Source organism: Ovis aries, chromosome 3, assembly GCF_016772045.2.
Source record: "Ovis aries strain OAR_USU_Benz2616 breed Rambouillet chromosome 3, ARS-UI_Ramb_v3.0, whole genome shotgun sequence".
Taxonomy (NCBI): domain Eukaryota; kingdom Metazoa; phylum Chordata; class Mammalia; order Artiodactyla; family Bovidae; genus Ovis; species Ovis aries.
Window position 1 is genome coordinate 217,086,312 of NC_056056.1, and position 19,782 is coordinate 217,106,093.

The following is a 19,782-nucleotide window of genomic DNA, read 5'->3' on the forward strand; positions in this document are numbered from 1 at the left end:
TCACGCTGGCAAGTGGAATTCTATTAACTTCTTGCAGAGAAGTGTATAATTTGCTCTGTACCATGTCAGGTCATTGGACTGTGGGAGGTAATACTGTCCAGCGACGCGAGTGACAGAGCATGAACTTGGCTCCTGTGTTCTGCATTCTATTCTCAGCTTCGTGGATGACTCAGAGTGCCCATCCATGCCTCTGTCCTTGAGGGAAACTACTCCGTTCTTTAAGACACTACACAGGAGACTTGAGAAGAGCTGTGCATCGTTACCCCAAAGATGTTTTGATCTTTGGTATGATAGAAATGTGCAATCTCTCTTTTTTAAAATGCATAACAGGGTGCTTTCTCATTTAAACTCATTTGTGGAATTTCTCTGTCTGAGATCAGTGTTGTTAAATAGACAATTCATTCATTTTATAAACCAGAAGCTGTGTGATGTTGTGACTTGACCCTTGGATACATGTACTGTGTGTCCGGTTGTGTCCGACTCTTTGCAACCCTTGGTACCCTACAAATATCCAAGTAAACAAAGAAGGAGATGTGTGAAATCGAAGACTCTCCCAGCTTGAGAGTAATTCCTAGGACCTGACACAGGGAAGATGGGGCTCTTAAATAGTGGCACGGACACAGAACTTTTGTTTTTTGGCTGCACCTTGATTTTTGATCTCCACTGTGGAGTATGGGATCTCTAGTTGTGATATGCAGGATCTGGTTCCATGACCAGGGATTGAACCCAGGCCCCCTGCACTGGGAGCATGGAGTCTTAGCCACTGGACCACCAGGGAAGTCCCCTGGACACACAACTTTTATTTTGAAATGCAAGATGTAGGGAAAAGTAAGATTTACTATACAGCCAACTTTGTCAGCTCATCTTATTTTATAAAGCAAAGGGTCAATTACGTGTTGTTATCATCAAGAGAACATACTGTCATGCTTTGTCATGTAGGAACTATAAAAAAAAATCACCTTGTCTGGTTACTTTAAGTCATCTTTTGGCTACCGTCAGCAGATATCCCCTCAGTCCCTAATTCTCAGGACCCAGATGTACTGGGAACATTTAGGGTAATCAAAACACAAAGAAAATAGGGTCCTTTCCTCTAAAGAGCTAACAAGCTATTAGGGAATCTAGGACAAGTGAAAGCAAATGCTTCCGCAGTGCCAACTCCTGAGAAGAGTACTCAAGGTGGGGCTTTGGAGGGAGGGCTTCCTGAAAGAGGTGGTTCTGCAGGCAGAGGAAGATGGCTTGGCAATGGGACATAAAGTTCTTCACACTTCAAGGACATTGTAGAAGGAACAGAGTCTTCTTTGATGAAGACCTGTTTACTGTGCAAATGACGAAGAGTCAAGAAGGCACTTGGGATTTTTTTTTCCTTGGGGATCCAGAAAGAAGTTAAACTTCTGCTGCTGGAAACTCTACCTCAGACTCTTTTCTCAGATAACTTGTTCTTCTTTTACTTCTCATCATGTCCTCTTACGTCTTCTTTTTCAAGCATAAATATCCTTTGTTCTTTTAGCTATTCCTCGTGTGATGTGGTTTTACGTGCTCTCATCATTTTAAGTGTTTACCTCTGATGGACTATGATGTGAGGCCTCTCTTAAATCATGGTGCTCAGAATGGGACAGGGCTCTCCAGGAGTGGTCTGACCAGTGCAGAATACCATGGAATAGTAGCCTCTCTTGATCTATACCCTATACTTCTATTAATATGGCCCAAGATGGCATTAGTCTTTTTGGCACTCAGTTAGTATGCTGACTCACACTGAAACTGTGGTCAACTCATACCCATGAGTTCCCATGCTCTACTATGAAGCCAGTTCGTCCTTATTCTGTACTTACATTATTGATTTTAAAAAAAGAAGAGAAAAGAAATAAAACCCTAGGCACAGAATTTCAAATGTAGAGACATTTAACTCTATTACACTTGATCCAGTTGATAACAACCCATCAATATATTGATATTTCAGAGCTAGAATGTTAGTTCTCCTTCCCCAAGGTGAATACTTATCTGCTGGCATAAGGGCAGAGTTAGTCTCAACACCGGCCTGGAAGAAATCTCATAAGGGTAAGGACTTTATCATCTACATCTTTAGACAAACTAGTGAGCCTAAATCTTTCTAACTGTAAACTAGGAACAAATGTGGACGGGCCTTTCCTTACTGAGGATATGCAGCAATGACTCAGATGTCTGCAAAGCTCCAAGTCAGAGTTACTCAGAGGCAGTAATATACAAGAAGAAGAAATTTTTATATCAGGCTTTCGGCAGCTTTCAGGAGATTTGATTACCCTGATCGCTATACATTACAGTAAATAGCACTCATTTTTTGCAACTGGTTTATAGCCATAACTGAGTTATCTGATTCGAGGTTGCAACAACTTCATGTGGTGTCAGTATAATTTCAGTACAGAATAATTTGTCATTTGAGGCAGGTTCACGAATCTGTTTCTTTGCAAGGCCCCATTTAAAATGATCCTCCTGTCTCCATCCCCTTCCCTAGGCCTCCTCACCCCTAGCCTCCTCCTCCCTAAAACAAGGACTCTGAAGACCTTGAAGTTTAGATTTGCAACAGGGTTTTGGAAACCTTTCAAAGTTCTGCCGAACTAATACAGCAACTCACCAGTTTTTGCAGGTAGCTTGTATAATATTTATAATTTCAAGCGAATAGAAATGTCACATTTCAAAACGCATCTCTGAGAGCTGTTTTATTCTTTACAGAAAAGTGCAAGAAACAGTCACATTTTTCTAGCCTGTTCTTCTAACGCAAATTTTAATCTTGCTCTCATGACCTTGTAACTATTACGACTAAAATAGCCCCTCCCCTACCTCTTATGAGTGATTTTGTTCTAGGGCCTTGCTGCTCAATGGAAGGTCTGGGAACCCATGATACTGATACCACCTGGGAACCTGTTGGACTGAGTATCAGATCCTGCCTGAAACTTGCCAAATCAGGATATGAACGTTTAAAAAAGTCCTTTTGTGATTCTCCTGCACAATAAGATCTCAGGAACACTGACCTAGAGTGAAGGGATTTCATCTCACTTTACCGCTTATGTTGTTAAACAAACCTTGACAAAATTCTATTTGGTGTTTATTACTAGTTTTGTGTTGTTGGTAGTTGCTTAGTCATACCTGGTTCTTTTGTGACCCTGTGGACTTTAGCCCACCAGACTCCTCCGTCCATGGGATTTCCCAGGCAAGAATACTAGAGTAGGTTGCCATTTTCTCCTCCAGGGGATCTTCCTGACGCAGGGATTGAACCCCAGTCTCCCACGTTGGCAAGCAGGTTCTTTACCACTGAACCACCTGGGAAACTTTTTTAAACTAGTTTAGAGCAGAGTTCGGAGAAGGCAATGGCAACCCACTCCAGTACTCTTGCCTGGAAAATCCCAAGGATGGAGGAGCCTGGTAGGCTGCAGTCCATGGGGTCAGACACGACTGAGCAACTTCACTTTCACTTTTCACTTTCATGCATTGGAGAAGGAAGTGGCAACCCACTCCAGTGTTCTTGCCTGGAGAATCCCAGGGATGGGGGAGCCTGGTGGGCTGCTGTCTATGGGGTCGCACAGAGTCGGACACGACTGAAGCGACTTAGCAACAGCAATAGCAGCAGAGCAGAGTTGTTAAATGTTTACCAGATTTAAACATTCTGACTTTTCCTCAAAGTATCTACAACTGACTTTAAAATGCTCTTGCCTTTCTGGGTTCTTGTAGAGTAAGAATTCTCAAAAGGGGGTAATTTTCATTCTTCTTTTGTTTTTGCCATGTCATGTGGCATACAGGATCTCAGTTCCCCAAGCAGGGATTGAACTCATTTTCCCTGCAGTGGAAACACAGAGTTTTAACCACCTGACCTCCAGGGAAGTCCTTACAAAGGGCAATTTTGAAACGCCCTCCCCATCAGAGACAGTTGGCAATGCCTGAAGACATTTTTGTTTGTCACAATTTGGGGGTGGAGGAGAGGGGCTGCCTCTGGCATCTGGTGAGTAGAAGCCAGCAATGCTAGTTTTGGACCCTATAATACACAGACTACCCCCCACCATAAAGACTGAACCAACCGTACATGTCAATAGCAACGAGGTTGGGAAGGCCTGTTGTAGAGGTATGTGGTTTGTAGAGAGGGACTCATCTGTGCAACGGTTCACAGCAGGATGCAGGAAAATGAAGCCATATGCCGTGTCATCACCTGATAGGAGAAGAGCAAGGGGACTGGTAGTGGCCTGAGTTATGACGCTGGGAGCCTGGGGCGGAGGGGGCAGCGAATAGAGAATCCAGCCACAGATGAGAGGAGAGGTCTCAGAGAGCTTGTAACCAATGCTCTGTGCACAGACTGCCCAGGTAACAGGGTTGGGGTTCAGAGACTGGACATTGAGTCTGAGCTGAGGGTGGGGAGTTGTGTGGGCTGAAACAAAGCTTCAGTCTTAGACTGGATACACAACGTGATCCCAAAATCACATTAGACCTGGAAAGCAAGAAAGGATTTCCGGTGTTATCATGGGAAGACTCGGGTGGATTTCCTGTAAATCCAGTAAGAGACAGACTTATTTGCAAGGCAGAACCCCACTTGTTAGAACTGGTCACCTCAGAGCCAGCCTAGCAGCAGGGGATGACCTGATGACAGTTAGCTGAGCTCTTAGCTAAAGTGAGCTTTTTAAATCCCTCCCAAACAAGAAGAGCCTTAGGGCTGAGAGTACAGTGTGGCTGACTTGCAGGAAGAGGTCAAGGGCTTCCAGCTATGGGGTAAGGTGGACAAGAAGCAAGTCGGCTCCTGACATTGGCTGCTGAAAATTCATAGGATAAGAACTGACTAGAACTTGAGAGATCCTCTGAGTCATTTCCCTACTGCACAGCACCTAATTCATTTCAGAAAGGTGGCCTACTCTTCAACTGTAACATTTTCAAAGAAAGATTGCTTTTAAAAAAAATTTTATTTATTTATTTGGCTGCTATGGGTCTTAGTTGTGGACTCAGGATCTTCATGGCATCATGCGAGATCTTTTGTTTTGGCCCACAGACTCTCTACTTGTGGCACTTACGGCAGGTGGACTTAGTTGCTCTGTGGCACATGGGATCTTAGGTCCCTCATCAGGGACCGAACCCGTGTCCCTGCATTGCAAGCTGGATTCTTAACCACTGGACCACCAGGGAAGCCCCCCTAAGAAAGATTTATTAAGGACCTGTGTTGACGCCTTATAAACCACCTAAGTCAAAACCACTTGTGCATTCCTAACCTTCTATCACCTTACCAGACACAAGTCGACTTTCTTTCATCCTACCCTTCATACGCTGTGCTTTCTAACATTTGGCAATGGCAAGACCAACTTACCTTCACAGCTGCCAAAACCAGCCTTCCCTTCTCCAAGCTCTTTAGCTCAATTTGCCTCAATTTCATTAGCGTGTCACGCTGAGAGTCTCTACCCAACCTCTTAATCCCTTTGTTATTCTCTGGACCCTCTCCAAGTGTTGCCTGCTTGTGATAGCCACCACCAAAATGCATTTATTAAATATACACTGTGTGTGTGGATTGCCCTTTTGACAGTGGAGGCAAAGGAGATGGAATAGAAAAGGATATACATGGTTTTGTTGGTTTTTATCTGTCTCTTTTCTCTCCAAGAAGGTGTCTGTCTTTGCCGAGTTCATAGTTTAGTTGGAACAACAGTCCTTAGGCAAAGTTCCATTGTAAAATGTTAGTTGTCCTGCAAATGCTTCCAGTGTGACCTTCACCTAAGGACAATAGAGTGTACTATCGTATAAAATAGGCCTGATGTGAGTTTAACTGTAAATAAAGCTGGGATAAATGCATTTGTTCAGTTCCAGGGAAGGTATTACACTGCCACGTGGATTTTCTTTCAAATAAGCTGCAAAACAAAGTTCCTTTCCACATAAAGGGATTTATTCAACTGAATGCACTTGCCTTGTTGCAACTGGATTAATTTCATTTCACATCATGCCTCTAAGTAGAAAAGTAAACTGATTTGCAGCAAGCTAAATGGATATGTTGATACATCCTACGTCAGTAAGATTTATTGCAGCTAGATTACAGCAATCACAGTCCGTTGGTTGCTTTAGCTTCTATTAAGTAGTTGCAAAAGTGCACCATTTCAGTGTGTGTGCACTGAAAACCAGTTTATCAAAGTCACAATAGATGGGAATGCTGTAGAATGAGAGAATGTGCAGATGTGTAAAATGAGAAAAATGTTATGAAAAATGTGTCACTCTATATCCATGTTCAATATTTTTATCCATGTTTTTATGTATTATTAAATATCCATGTTCTAAAAGCCACCATTTTAGATTTTTGAATTGTGTTTCTCACGGCACCATTCAATATACACACAAGTCAACACACGGTGAGCAAAGGTGAACGAGTCTTGACCTTGGACTGGCTGGGTGTTCACCGCAGCGCTAGGGACCACCGCCCACCCAGTACGGGATCACCACCCCTCACTCCGTCCTGTGCTTTCTGTTGCACTCTTGCCTCTCCTGTGTCTCTCTCCATTTCCAAAACTGCTACCTTACCATTCTCCTGGGATTCTCCATCTCTGTCTGTTTTAGGACCCTCCTTTCATCTCTCCCAAATTGCTGACTTTATCTTGGCTTGTGCTTCTAGCACAATAAAGCTCCCAGTGGAAATCTGTCTGATTTCTATAGCTAGTAGCTTCTATAACCAGTAGTTATTTTCAAAAGGAAATAGCTTCTGGAGATGAGCCTGTGGTGTCACAGGGCTGTTATATGGATCAAATGTAATAATGTGTATTAAAAAAGCCATTTGTAAACTGTAACACGCTCTCTGAAAGTAAATTATTACTGGATTATATGACTTGAGGGTTTCAAAAGCAGCTGGATGATATATAAAAGTTCAGTAAGACTTGGTAACCCAGTTGGAAAAGAAAATTAGAGAATTTGGGGGCATTGACCCCCTCCATCAGTAAGCTAGAAATCTTTAACATTTTTTACAAAGCACACCCATCCCACTGAGAACACACACTCTGGTCCAAGGACTGTGTCTGTTCACCATTCTGGAACTAGGCCTTCACTCTTACCTGAGTATCCCCATCCCCCATAGTCACCTTTCAAATTGCCAGCCAACCTTCAACGGTGAGACCCAAACCCACTCTCTCTCCCCAGTTCTTCCCCAGGCAGAATTAATCTCTTTGTCCCCAGCACTTATGTCAGCCTTAAATTATGTATGTGGGTGTCCATCTCCCAGTGACTTGCTAAAGAACACGGCCATCCTAGCGTTTGTCAGGCCCACCCCTCCCCAAAGGCTAGAGGATAAAGCAGACAATTCCACAGGCCAAAAATGTCCTACAAGAAAGCTTTATCCCTGGAGGCTGGTCTCAGATACAAAAATGTCCTCACTTGAGCAACTAACTGTAGGACCCTCTGCAATGAAACAGAGTCTATTAAATAGACTTATAAAAAACCCTGTGAGTGCAGGGTGCATGGAGGTTTCTTACTCTTTTTCATACTTTTCATTTGCATAGTTCATATTTTTAAATGAATATAAAAGACCCCACCCTATTTAAAAGTTACTGAATTGAATAACTTATTTTCATTCTAACTTGATTTTCAGCCTCAATGTTTTCCTGTAGTTTAAATGAGAAAAGCCACCCTTCGCATTTCAGCTTAGCTACATTTTACCTACTGAATACGGTACCCATTCAGATCAATAGCCCGTGGACTATTCTACACGATTCCATCTTGCATAGCACCCGCATTGCACCCGTCATTGAAAGGAACTCGGTGTGCAAAGTGTGGGGCTCTTGGAGAATGAAGAGTACTACCCTTTAGCACATTTTAAAAAATCCTTGGGCTGTTCTATTATTTTAACACTTTACCTTTGGCAGAGCAGAAAGGTTTTTTTAGGAATCATCTCTAAAATGATTAACCATGTCACTATTGCCAAGTACATATTAGGTGCTCAATAAATATTTTTAAAATAAATGAAAATACTGTGCCCTTCAAAACAAAAGATAACTCCAGTCATTTCAAACAGACAGCAATGGATAGAGTTTCCAGCTGTTGCTCTTTTGTGTTCATTAGAAATCATAGAAAAATGGAAATTTGGGGAAAAGATCAAACCTGTTATGAAACTGCATCAATGGCGCAGATTGTGATTTTGTTTATAGTGATTTAATGTACAGCTACTTGAGGGATTCATTGTTATCGCAGATTAAAGCTGTGTTGTTACTATAATAGAAGATTGGCCCAGAGCCCTCATCTGACGCCAGCTCTTCAGCATTCCTCTGTTCTTTCATCAGCAGCTCAGTATACTGCCCTCCCCTCAACTTCGTGAGCTACAGTCCTGGCACAGACTCCTCACTTAAAACTCCAGCCAATTTCCCTAACTACACACTTTCTCCCTTCACCTGCCAGAAGCTTCTTGTTCTGAGACTGCACCTTGAAGTCGGAGGCTTTCAATGAGTTAAAAAGGGAAATATAGAATTACCTAGCTTATCAGTATTTTAAGTATTCTTGTAGACTTAAATGAGAGTTCTTGTATAAAACCACTTGAACTATTTCTTAAGATATGCTAATTTTTTTCTCTCTTTGATTGAACTGTTGACCTTCTGGGTATGTGACTGGTTATTACCTCAAGTATGTTTGGAACTATTCTTGCCCTAAGCATTCTACAAGGTAATTAGCGTGAAGACGTTATTGTAGGAACACATCACCTTGGGCTGGGATCTCACTAACAGAGCAGAACTGTACATACTCCATGCTCCAAAAAATCTCTAAGAAAAATCCACAGCAATGAGGGAAAGGTTAAAATTGCGGATTTCGTGTGCTCTCTCTAACCCATATATTTAATTTGTAGAAGGATCCAAACATAGGGAGGATTGTGGTTCTTCTGTTTGAAAAATGAAAGTAACTCTGTTTTCTCAGAACTCCGCTTATGCAACGTGGCTGCTCTCACAGCACTGGGTCAACCAAAACCAAAATAAGACATTTTAGAGCTCTTGTTTGTCCACCGCCTCCCTCCAACAAAGAAATACGTAGCATTTGAAGATACAATCCCAGGCAATGACAGATGTTATAGAGAGGGACTGTCCTCTGGGAGGTAATTAACAAATATGGGGAAACTGAGGCCCAGGGAGGTGCAATAACTCGCAGGTAATTCACACTCCTTCTTGAGCTCTCCAGTCTCTTCCACTGTAGAAGGAGCTCTTTGCTTTCAGAATTGAAAATCATTTCATGCTGCCTGCTCGGTTATTTCAGTAAATGCTCCTAAATCTGGGACCAATCCCAACTGTTATAAAAACCTTATATGAGTAATAATGAGGCTCTTCAATCCTGGGATCCCCAAGGTGATCATTTCTAGTTCATCGCAGGGCACTTTGGATGCCCAAGTCGGACCCTAAGTGATGGGACAAGCCTGCCTGACTCTACCATCTGCTTCATTTTTAAGTCTATAATGTGTTGATATGCAGTGCTGTGTCTCATAAACAATCATCTCTCATTATTACAGTAACATTTTTCCTTACCAGCAACAATGTTTCTGACCTGAATTTATTCTTGTCCTGGCTGTGTGTGCAAGCCGAGCCTTGTTTGCCTCTGCAACGTATTAATACTGTATTAATTAGCTTCCCAGTGCTGCCCCAACAAGGAACAGAGCGGATTTATCTAAATCATGAAACATGACATGAAGCTAACACTTTGTCAATTATAATTTAGGGTAGTCTCAGCGTTAGGTAGGGTAGCAAAATTTTGGCCTGATTTTTGACAGAAGATGGAAAGCTCTACTCAATTAACAAGGCATTTGTTTAGTACCTACTGTGCACAAATTTTAAGGGACTAAGAGGGAGGAAATTGGCCAATTTAGTTTTACAGTCATAGTTAAAAGGCAATAAAGGGTAAGGTAATATAAGAATTTTGATTTAGTTAGCTTAAGTTTCAAAACTGACAATGTCTGACAGTTTTGTTTTGTTTTTTTACCAAAAGAAGTGGCAGTTTCATATGATTCAGCCTAATATTAAGGGACTCTTGTCATACTGTATCAGCTTCTAAAACATTATAGTGCTCATTCTATTCTTTAAATGAAATGATTCAAGTTGAAGCTGTCATTATTAGAAAATCAGTAGAAAGTAAATATAGGTCAGGGATTTGACTCCTGTTTCTCATATTCATTTATTTTTTAGACTCAAAAGTAACATATATTTGGTAGTTTTAAAGTGGTTTGGGGAGGATTGTTTGTTTGTTTTTACTGCATTAGGGAATTCTGTTGATTGGGTTGAGTCATGGACCCTGCTACTTGTTCTTCAAGTGATATTCCTCAGCTCAGTTCTTCGGGCCATTTCCTTTATGATCTTCATGCAAAACTACTCGTCTCCCTGCTTCTCTGCAGAGATGTTTGATTGCAGAACACTCTGCTTATATATATATGTATTTCTTTATGGGAGATAAAAATCTTAATATCCAATTTTGCCAATCTGTCCCTGAATAACAGATTACTGAGCAGTCAGAACAGGTTACTGCATATGTATTTCACTAACAAATATTTACCAAGAATCTATTTTGTGCAAGCAGTGGAGTGACTCTCTGTCAAATATAAAGTTGTATGGACAAAACGCATGCATTAATATACATATAAGCTTCAGTTCAGTTCAGTTCAGTCTCTCAGTCGCGTCTGATTCTTTGCGACCCCATGAATCGCGGTACGCCAGGCCTCCCTGTCCATTACCAACTCCCGGAGTTCACCCAAACTCATGTCCATCGAGTCGGTGATGCCATCCAGCCATCTCATCCTCTGTTGTCCCCTTCTCCTCCTGCCCTCAATCCCTCCCAGCATCAGGGTCTTTTCCAATGAGTCAACTCTTCGCATGAAGTGGCCAAAGTATTGGAGTTTCAGCTTCAGCATCAATCCTTCCAATGAACACCCAGGACTGATTTCCTTTAGGATGGACTGGTTGGATCTCCTTGCTGTCCAAGGGCTTCTCAAGAGTCTTCTCCAACACCACAGTTCAAAAGCATCAAGTCTTCAGCTCTCAGCCTTCTTCACAGTCCAACTCTCACATCCATACATAACCACTGGAAAAACCATAGCCTTGACTAGACGGACCTTTGTTGGCAAAGTAATGTCTCTGCTGTTTAATATGCTATCTAGGTTGGTCATAACTTTCCTTCCAAGGAGTAAGTCTTTTAATTTCATGGCTGCAATCACCATCTGCAGTGATTTTGGTGCAAACTAAATACCAGGAACCGCTCTTAGCCCTTGACTTGTTAGTCTGTTTAACCCTACCCAAGATAGGTACATGGTTATATCCATCTTAAAGATGAGGAAACTAAGGCCAGGAGAGGTTAAGTGAGCTTCTATCACTCAAACGTTTGACCAACCATTGTTCTGGTTATTGTGGAAACCTGAGGTTAGAAAGCAAGTGCTTTTCCCAGACCATGAAATTACAGTGGGACAAATTAGCAGTGACTTCTGATGCCCTAAAATGGTAAATAGCAACACAGATCGACCTGTGCACAATGACACAAAACACTCATGCCTGTCACCCTGGGTTTCCTCCCAGCTAAGAATACCCCTTGAGGCCCCCGGGCACATGGGGACACATGCCACACACGCTGACCAGGGCTTTCTTGCAGAGTCACATCTTACCCCGAATCTTATCACAACGCTGCCGACCGTCAGGCTCTATCAAGAAAATGTGCACTCATCTTCCCGTTATGCCCAACGTGTGAACACTGATAACACATCTAAATTCGAAGAAAATCAACAGAAGTCATCTCAGTCAACCTGAAAAATCTAGTGACTCATTCACACCCTTTTCACAGGGCTTCTGCGGGCGCTGGCTTCTCCTGAGCCAGCCTCCAGGCTCCTGCAGCCCCAGAGTAGCTCAGGGCTGGAGGGCTCGGCAGGTCAGATGAGTGCTGACTCTCTCCTGCACAGACGGCGGGGTTGCTCAACCAGCAGCCCCTGCTCTGTGCTGCCGGTAAACCCATCGCTTCTGTCCCCCAGGCCCACTGAACATGGTCGCCTTGGGGAAAAGTAGCAGGAGGAAGATGCTGGCTTTTCAGCCCCAAGAGTAAATTCCATCACTCTGAAAGTAAAACCATGATATCTAAATTTGATTCGACTTATGTCAGGTCTGATAAAGACGTGCGCACATGTGGATCCTTAAACCATGTACGCTCCCCAGAACAAAACCACTTTCTCATCAGGAAGACAAGGTCTGGTAGACCAGTTCTGTTCTGAAGAACAGAAAAATGGATATTCTAATTTACACATATATACATACATATACACACACACATTGGTGTAATCCAGCCCACAGGACAGTTAATTGCCCTGGCAAGGATGGACAATTACGATTTTGTTTAAATTTAAACTGGTCCCATTAATTTAGTGAGCTTGGCTTTAGGCATCCATCCTCAGATGGATTTCAGCCTCAAGCTGGCAGTAAGCAGAGGAGGTGGGCTTCCCTGGTGGCTCAGACAGTAAGGAATCTGCTTGCAATGTGGGAGACCTGGACTCAATCCCTGGGTTGGGAAAACCCCCTGGAGGAGGACATGGCAACCCACTCCAGTATTCTTGCCTGGAGAATCCCCATGGACAAGAGGAGGCTGGTGGGCTGCAGTCCATGGGGTTGCAGAGTCAGACATGACTGAGTGACTAAGCACAGCACAGCACACTAGTGGTAAGGAACCCACCTGCCAATGCAGGAGACAAAAGAGGCTTGGGTTCGATCCCTGGGTTGGGAAGATCCCCTGGAAGAGGGCATGGCAACCCATTCTGGTATTCTTGCTTGGAGAATCCCCATGGACAAAAGAGCCTACAGTTGGTCTATGGTCTGCAGTTCATGGGGTCACAAAGAGATGGACACAAGTGAGCGACTGAGCACACACACATGTCTTCCAGCTGTGCAACCCAGAGGAGTTACTTATCCACCCCATGCCTCTACTTTCTCACCTGTAGAATGGAAGTAATATAACTAAAACTAACCCACCTGGGTTTGTTAAAGATTAGATGAAATTATAAATGGTGAAGCATTGAGAAAAATGCAAGCTCTCAAGACGTGGGAGTTTTTTGTAACAGTAACTTGAAGTGGGTTCACACATCCCAATAGGAAACTCTTGAATTCTCTTTTATTTTTAAGTTTAATCTTTTTTTAATTTTTTGGCCATACCATGCAGCTTGTGGGATCTTAGTTCCCCAACCAGGGTTCAAACTCAGGCCTCCAGCAGTGGAAGTGTGAATTCCAAACCACTGGACAGCCAGGGAATTCCCATAACTTTCATCTCTGTAGCACTTAATTTCTTATTTCTTCTTATTTTTTATGTATGTGCAGAATGAAGGTGTTTAGTCATCCTTGGAGTACAATTTTTCCTTTCATTAAAAACCATTATTAAGTGTCTTCAAGCTTCTTTTCTGCAGTAAATGATCCAGATTACTTAATCGTTCTGTTTTACATGCGTTAATCATTTATTTGAACTTCTCAACCATCTCCAAATTTAGTACATGCAGAAATATTGTCTAGAATAATTTGGCTTTGGAATCCCTCATCAGCTTCAGTCCATTAGCTCAAGTATTTAAACTATTGTTAATATGATCAAAGTGGAGTTCTTTACCATATTTGTCAGTTGCTTTTATTGTCATATTGCAATAGTCATGAAATTCTCAAATGCATAGTTCAGGAGAAGCCAAACCAGACAAGATGAAAAATCATTCATTCATTCATCAAATATTAATATTTGTTGAGGGGCTACTACTTGCGGGGTACTGTGCTATTCTCTCAGATTACAAATAAGACACACTCTGCTTAGAGGAGCTTAGAATTTGGAAGGGAGGACACAGAAGTAAACAAAGCATGGCCAAGATCTTTCATTTGATGCGGTACTTGAAGTTAGAAGGTGCCAGGATAACCTCGGAGCAGAAGAGAGGAAGAACTCAGCACTGCCCTGGTGGCTGGGATGGTAAACAATTTGTCTGCAATGCAGGAGGCACAGGTTCGACCTCTGGGTTGGGAAGATCCCCTGAAGTAGGAAATGGCAACCCACTCTAGTATTCTTGCCTGGAAAATCCTGTGGACAGAGGAGTCTGTGGCAACAGTCCATGGCGTCGCAAAGAGTCAGACAATTAGCACTTTGGTAGGTCTAGGAAGTCTGCACAGAGAAGGTGACTTTTGAGCCTTTTTTTGGTTTAGTATTCAGTTCAATCAGTTCAGTTCAGTTGCTCAGTGGTGTCCGACTCTAAGCGACCCCATGGACTGCACCACCCCAGGCTTCCCCGTCCATGCACTGTGTTTTCAGTTTTTATTAAAAAGCTGTGGCATCCCATACATAGGTGTCTCAGTGAGACAGCCTAACTTCTTGAGGTTTCAGGTTTGTTTGTCATAAATTGGTAGCCCCTTCATCCTAAGCTCATGGCCAGTTTTAGTTATCCATGTTATCATTGAAGAATTCCATTCTTTAATCAGCTTGCTCAGTTCCGTTCAGTCACTCAGTCATGTCCGACTCTTTGCAACCCCATGGACTGCAGCACCCCAGTCTTCCCTGTCCATCACCAATTCCCCGAGCTTGCTCAAACTCATGTCCATTGAGTCAGTGATGCCATCCAACCATCTCATCCTCTATCGTCCCCATCTACTCCTGCCTTCAATCTTTTCCCAGCATCAGGGTCTTTTCTAATGACTTAGTTCTTTGCATCAGGTGGCCAAAGTATTGGAGCTTCAGCTTCAGCATCAGTCCTTCCGATGAATATTCAGGATTGATTTCCTTTAGGATGGACTGGTTTGATCTCCTTGCTGTCCAACGGACTCTCAAGAGTCTTCTCCAGCCTCACAGTTCAAAATATCAATTCTTCAGCCCTCAGCCTTCTTGATGGTCCAATCCGCACATCCATACACGACTACCAGAAAAACCATAGGTTTGACTATAGGGACTTTGTTGGCAAAGTGATGTCTCTGCTTTTTAGTATGCGCTCTAGGTCTCGATCAAGACCTGGGGGTTAGACTGGGAGTGATCTCCACGCAGCGTCTGCAGTGTTATCCAGTGTCAGGGTGCGGCTTCTCAGCAGCGGGTCCTGGACCTCGCCCCTGACCCTTGCCCCTGGCTGAGGCGGCATAGATCTCACTGTGCCTGAGGCAAACTCCAGAGATAGTGCACATGCCTTTCTGGCCCAGCTTGAGTTATATTTTAAAATGGCAAAGATTGAGGAGGAAAAAAGAGGAGTGTATTCAACCACGAACTTCCTAGTGCTGGTGTGCCTGGGGCCAGCCTCTAGGAAGGATGCAGACACACAAAACTGCCCAGGTCTGGCTGGTGCTGGGCCCACAGTGACCAACCCGAGCCTGAGCTCTGTCCTGCAGGCCCGGGAAGCATGTGAAGGGTGTGTTTTAAACAAATCACTCTGGAAACAATGAAGAAGGGAGACTAGAGGCCTTTGAGTCTAGAGTAAGAGAGGAAAAGCAGGATGCTGAGTTCAGGAGACAGACTATAAAGCCTCACTAAGGAGAGGGTGAAGCAAAGAAGGGAGTAAATATTAGACATATTTAAAAGATAGGGTTTAAAAACACATTAGAGGGTGGAATGAATGGAGAGAGTAGAATTGATATACACACACCACCACGTATAATACAGCTAGCTGGTGGGAAGCTGCTGTACAGCACAGGGAACTCAACTCAGTGCTCTGATGACCTAGAAGGGTGGAATGAGGGGGGTGAGATGGAAACTCAAGAGGGAGGGGATATATGTATACGTATAGCTGATTCATGTTGCTATACAGCAGAAACTAACACAACACCGTGAAACAATTATTCAGTTCAATTCAGGCACTCAGTCGTGTCAGTTTGTGACCCCATGGACTGCAGCCAGTCTTCCCTGTCCATCACCAACTCCCGGAGCTTGCTCAAACTCAGGTCCATTGAGTCAGTGATGCCATCCAACCATCTCAGCCTCTGTCATCCCCATATTCCAATTAAAAAATAAATTAAAAATAAATAAAGACCCAGTAGAGAGGGGTGCCAGTTTTGCAGAATAGGAGGAGAAGAGAGAGTGGCGCTCGGAAGGACGTAGAGGTTTCCAGGGTGGACCCCTATGCGGGCCACAGTGCCATACTGTGCCCAAAAGGAGCAAACACAAGTAGCACAAATCCTTCTAGAAATGCTCCTCAAAGACTTGTTAAAGGTCAGCAGGGAATGTCAATGTCATATGCAAAAAGCAATATGCATATTCCCTACTAGTTATTCTTTTCAAAAGACCCCTTAATATATGTTACTTACATGAGCTAAGATAATATTGATGTGGGAATCTTAATAATTGATTTTCTAGGTACAATAAGATATTAGCATTGTTTCAGTTATCTGTGCCTGATAACTACTAAGGTATCTACTTATTCATTTACTTGGTTATTATCAGTCTCTCCACCCCCCTCCCCACTAGAGGACAAGCTCCAGAGATCAAGGACTTTGCCTCTTCTGTCCACATCTGCATCCCCAGCACCTAAAACAGTATTTGGCTAATGGTAGGTGCTCAATAAATATTTATTTGTTGAGTAAATGAATGCATTTCCATGTGGGCAAAAAGAAATCATCATATCCTTTACTAATGAGGAAAGAAAAGAAAAAAAAACCTGGACTTATAGCAATTTTTCATGAACAGATCCAATTTTGCAAAAATGGAACTGACGTTTAAAAGATATTTTTCTTCCTGAAGCTCTGCTTCTGGGAAAATCACAGCTGCCAGCTTAGATGGTGGTTTTAACTGCCCAGTTTCAAATTCTGCACAGTTAAAAAACTGCCCAGCTACAAATTGGCAGAGCTCAGCTTCCTTAAGTGCTGTTGGATCGGTAAGGAAACAGTGATTTTCCTTATTGATTTCATGCCAGTTCCTTTTTTGTGAAAATTCCCATGTGCTATTCAATGGAACATGTACAAGAAAACCCAAACAGTGGGGGCCCGAAATTAAACAGGTCCCTCATGTTCCTCTCTGGTCAGGTGATGTCAAAACCTTTCTACTTTCAGGATGAAAGCGTTCAATTGTTTTCCCCTTTATATTTAGCAGAGAGCTTATTGCCCCTGGTGGACTACACATATGCTCCTTCTGATCTGTGAAATAACTCATTCCTGGATGAACTTTAAGCTCCCAAATAGCGCATGTAAAATGCTGTTTATGAAACGTGGGAGAAATGTTTCACGTTCTCATTACTCCAGCACAGTTGCACCAAACCACTCTCTCCAAGGTTCCTTTTTTCCCAAGAAGAAGGAAAAACAGGGACTTCTCTGGTGGTTCAGTGGCTGGAACTAGGTACTTCCATTGCAGGGGGTCCCAATTTCAATCCCTGGTCAGGGAACCAGATCCCACATGCTACAACTAAGACCTGGCACAGTTTATTAAATAAATAAATATTTAAAAAAAAAATTCAACATCACTATGATAACAGTAATAGTAACCACACTTCTGGTGGACTTTATTCAATAGTCTCATAGAGGCTGCAATGTGGAAAACCCATCAGCAGCGAAAAACTTTCCATGAGCTGGATACTATGCCAGGTCCACACCCTGCAAAGAGGAATGAGGCATGGTTCCTATCCTCTGGGGCTTACAAGTTAGCTAAGGGCAAGAAGACCAGAACCACAAGGCAAATTGAATAGCTACTAATGAACTAAATGGTCAGTGAGTGCTCCACGGGATTCAGAAAAGGACAGGGGTCATCAGACAGCATTCCCAGAGGAGACGGACTAGGATTTGAGTTGGACCTTTAGTGGGAAGGCTGCAGTGAGATAGAGAAGAGTGCTAGGAACACTCCTGGATGCCTTTGCTAGGAGTCCCAGCTGGCAGAGTTGCAGGTTGTAGCAGCTAAGGTAGGGGGCTGGATCAGGGGTGGTCTTGAATGCCACTCTAAGATCCGGGGGTTTGATTCTCGAAGTAAAGTGGAATCCTTGAGAATTTTCGAGCAGAAAGGATGTGAGCTAAGCAATGCTTCACAGAAATTAAATCAAACAGAGATCTGTGCTATAAATTTAACTGGGGGTCTTCAGAATTGCGATAATGAGACTGTGACCCAGGCTGAAGACCGTAGGGCATCTCCCCCATGCAGCACTTCTTAGTGATTTCTACGAAACTGCTCTCTAGCTGACTCCATACTGAAAGATGGTGAGTGATTCTGTGATCCTGAATGCTGCTCGAAAGAGGTCTCATTCCTTTTAGCCCCACGGTGTGTACATGGACCAGAGCCAGGCATGGTCTATCTGCAAACCTCAGAAAATCTAGGTAACTTAGAGAATAAAAGCTGGGAGGGTTCTTAGAGGCCTCAGAGTCCACCCCCTCGGTGTACCCATCCAGAGGCCAGCCTTGGTCAGGTTCATCCAGCTCATCAATGTCAGGCTCCAGGCATGACCAGAGCTCCTTGACTGCACTCCAGGAAAGCTCCTGCAGTTGGTCCAAATTCTTTTTTTGAGGTGTGCGTATACACATTTCGGCAGAATCCAAAAAAATTGGGGCCCTAACTGAGACAGTGGAAGCTACTTTCCTTGACTCTCCCCAGGATCCATCCCCCCAGATCCAGTCCCTGCCTGAGCCCCTTCTTCATTCCGGCCAACCCCCTGCCTCCATGATTTCCTGCAGCATCCTCTGGCTCCTGGTTCTCTGCTCACATCCTGTTGTTTCTTGTGTCTTGCCACGATTGTGCTGTCTTCTTTGTCCAGAACCCTTACCACCTTCGGAAGACACCCCCACAAACACCCAGCCTCAGCTCCTCCCATAGGTGGGCTGAGTTCTCTCTCCCTGGAGCTCTGTGCTGCCTTACACAAGACTCTATCTCTGTGTCTCTTAGATGTCTTATAATTGCCTGTTCATGTGCCTGCCTCCCGCCCTTCAACTGTGAGCTCCCTGAGGGCAGGGACTTAGTATGCATCACCAAACACTCAGCATCTAGCTCAGTGCCTGGCACCCAAGAGGCATTCAAGTGTCTGATGAATGAATGAATAGCATTTGCCTTAGTGCATTCATTTAACAAATATTTATTGAGCAGTTACTTATGATCAGTACTGTGGTATTCACACTTATGTGTCAGTATATACCAACACACTCAAGCTCCAAATTATGCACTGGTAAGTTATACACGTGGCATGTTCACAGGCACACGCAGCAGAGACCGTGTACGTATCTACAAACACCAGAGCTGGCAAATGCAGTAAAGTGCATGCCAGATGTCTCTGAAATTTGCAAAGAACCAAGAACCAAAAATGACAGTTAGCTCCATAAGCCCTCTAAAAGAAAAGAGAAAAAGCATAAAAGAACAAAAGAGCAGAAGGAAGTGGCTATGGGTTTTTTTTTCTGTGCACTTGAGCCGGGGGTGGGGAAGACTTATAAAAGCATTCTATGCTGGGCAGGTTCATATAAGCCTGAGTTCCTCAAGGGCTGGTTTTAGGAGCTGTTAGGAAAATTCACTACGATGCATGAGTCGGGGGATTGTTTTTTATTCCACTGGAAACTGTTAATGAGGACGCTGTTAGCGGCCCCTTCTCAATCTGCCTGATAGAGACAGCGGGTTCACTTGAGCAATTCTGGAACCCTGATCACTGCCAATTAGGGGAGCATTGTCTGGCTGACATAATCAAGTGAGTATAAATATATTTATCATGATTGGAGTGGGGAAGGGAGAGCAGAAAGATTGAGGCAGAAGCTGCCACCCCTTGCCTGGCCCCAACCTGGATCTAACTCAGCGTGTCTGTCACCCAGCGCTCAGTAGAAGCCATCACCGGAATGCACAGTTGAGAATTCAGGACTAGAATTGCTTTCCCCAGAAGGGGCCCTGTCTCTCCTTATTTTTCCTCCTTCCTTCTTCCCA

At 43.5% G+C, this 19,782-nt stretch overlaps 1 protein-coding gene across 2 annotated transcripts in view; it reads left to right on the forward strand.

Moving 5' to 3' along the window:
- Positions 1-19,782, forward strand: part of GRAP2 (GRB2 related adaptor protein 2) — a 71,254-nt gene that overhangs the window by 7,118 nt on the left and 44,354 nt on the right. Inside the window, exon 2 of one of the 2 annotated variants that reach the window (XM_060414277.1) lies at positions 157-19,552. The exons of the other annotated variant lie outside the window; for it this stretch is intronic. The gene's annotated coding sequence lies outside the window, so the exon portion shown is untranslated. The remainder of the gene's footprint in view (positions 1-156; positions 19,553-19,782) is intronic. 2 annotated transcript variants of the gene reach the window in all.